The following is a 2,707-nucleotide window of genomic DNA, read 5'->3' on the forward strand; positions in this document are numbered from 1 at the left end:
AGGGCCCAGAACAGGAAGAATCCACAGGGTGCAGGAAAATGCCACAGGGCCCAGAACAGGGCCCAGGATAGGAACATACCACAGGGCCCAGGACAGGAACATACCACAGGGCCCAGGACAGAAATATGCCACAGGGCCCAGGACAGGACCTAGGACAGGAACATGCCACAGGGCCCAGGACAGGGCTCAGGGCAGGAACAAAGGGCAGGAACATGCCAGAGGGCCCAGGACAGGAACATACCAGAGGGTCCAAAGCAGGAACATGCCACAGGGCCGAGGGCAGGAACATGCCACAGGGCCAAGGGCAGGAACATGCCACAGTGCCCAGGGCAGGGACATGCCACAGAGCCCAGGGCACGGACATGCCACAGTGCCCAGGGCAGGAACATGCCGCAGGGCCCAGGACAGGAACATGCCGCAGGGCCCAGGACAGGAACATACCATGGGGCCCAGGACAGGAACATGCCACTGGGCCCAGGGCAGGAACATGTCACAGGGCCTAGGGAACGAACATGTCACAGGGCCCAGGGAGGAAATACGCCACAGGGCCCAGGGCAGGAACATGCCACATGGCCCAGGGCAGGAACATGTCACAGGGCTCAGGGAGGGAACACGCCACAGAGTCCAGGACAGGGTCCAGGGCAGGAACATGCCACAGGGCAGAGGGCAGGAACATGACATAGGGCCCAGGACAGGAACATGCCACAGGGCCCATGGCAGGGCCCAGGGCACGAAAATGCCATGGGGCCCGGGACAGGAGCATGCCACAGGGCCCAGGATAGGAACATGCCACATGGCCCAGGGCAGGAACATGTCAGAGGGCCTAGGACAGGAACATGCCACAGGGCCAAGGGAGGAAACACGCCACAGGGTCCGGGACAGGGCCCAGGACAGGAACATGCCACAGGGCCCAGGACAGGAACATGCCACAGGGCCCAGGACAGGAGCATGCCACAGGGACTAGGGCAGGACATGTCACAGGGCCAAGGGCAGGAACATGTCACAGGGCCCAGGGAGGGAACATGCCACAGGGTCCAGGACAGGGTCCAGTGCAGGAACATGCCACAGGGCCGAAAGCAGGAACATGCCACAGGGCCCAGGGTAGGAACATGCCACACGGCCTGGGGCAGGAACATGCCACAGGGCCAGGGGCAGGAACATGCCACAGGGCCGGGGACAGGAACATGTACAGGACCCAGGACAGGAACATGCCACAGGACCCAGGACAGGAACATACCACAGGGCAGGAACATGCCACAGGGCCTGGGGCAGGAACATGCCACAGGGCCTGAGGCAGTAACATGCCACAGGGCCTGGGACAGAACCGTGCCACAGGGCCCAGGGCAGGAAGATGTCACGGGGCCCAGAACAGGAACATGCCACAGGGCCCAGGATAGGAAGATGCCACAGGGCGCAAGAAAATGCCACAGGGACCAGGATAGGAACATGCCACAGGGACCAGGACAGGAACATACCACAGGGCCCAGGACCGGAATATGCCACAGGGAGAAACATGCCTCAGGGCCCAGGACAGGAACATGCCACAAGGCCCAGAACAGGGCCTAGGACAGGAACATACCAGAGGGCCCAGGACCGGAACACGCCAGAGGGCCCAGAATAGGGCCCATGACAGGAACATGCCACAGGGCCCAGAACAGGGCCTAGGACAGGAACATGCCACAGGGCCCAGGACAGGGCTCATGGCGGGACATGCCAGAGGGCCCAGTGCAGGAACATGCCAGAGGGCCCAGGACAGGAACATGCCAGAAGGCCCAGGACAGGAACATACTAGAGGGTCCAGAGCAGGAAAATGCCACAGGGCCGAGGGCAGGAACAAACCACAGGGCCCAGGCCAGGAACATGCCACAGGGCCCAGGGCAGGAACATGCCACAGGGACCAGGGCAGGAACATGCCACAGGGCCAGGGCAGGAACATTCCACAGGGCCCATGGCAGGAACATGCCAGGGGGCCTAGGGCAGGAACATGTCACAGGGCCTAGGGAAGGCACATGTCACAGGGCCCAGGGAGGAAACACGCCACAGGGTCCAGGGCAGGAACATACCACAGGGCCCAGGGCAGGAACATTCCACAGGGCAGGCACATGTGACAAGGCCCAGGGAGGGAACACGCCACAGGGTCCAGGGCAGGAACATGCCACAAGGCAGAGGGCAGGAACATGGCACAGGGCCCAGGATAGTAACATGCCACAGGGCCCATGGCAGTGCCCAGGACAGGAACAAACCACGGGGTCCGGGACAGGAACATGCCACAGGGCCCAGGATAGGAACATGCCACAGGGCCCAGGACAGGAACATGCCACAGGGCCTAGGGCAGGAACATGTCAGAGGGCCTAGGGCAGGAACATGCCACAGGGCCAAGGGAGGAAACACGCCACAGGGTCCAGGGCAGGGTCATTCCACAGGGCCCAGGACAGGAACATGCCACAGGGCCCAGGACAGGAACATGCCACAGGGCCCAGGACAGGAACATGCCACAGGGCCTAGGGCAGGAACATGTCACAGGGCCTAGGGCAGGAACATGTCAAACGGTCTATGGCACGAACATGTCACAGGGCCCAGGGAGGGAACATGCCACAGGGTCCAGGACAGGGCCGAGGGCAGGAACATGCCACAGGGCCGAGGGCAGGAACATGCCACAGGGCCAAAGGCAGGAACATGCCACAGGGCCCAGGACAGAAACATGCCA

This window comes from Pleurodeles waltl, chromosome 10 (genome assembly GCF_031143425.1).
Source record: "Pleurodeles waltl isolate 20211129_DDA chromosome 10, aPleWal1.hap1.20221129, whole genome shotgun sequence".
Taxonomy (NCBI): Eukaryota; Metazoa; Chordata; class Amphibia; order Caudata; family Salamandridae; genus Pleurodeles; species Pleurodeles waltl.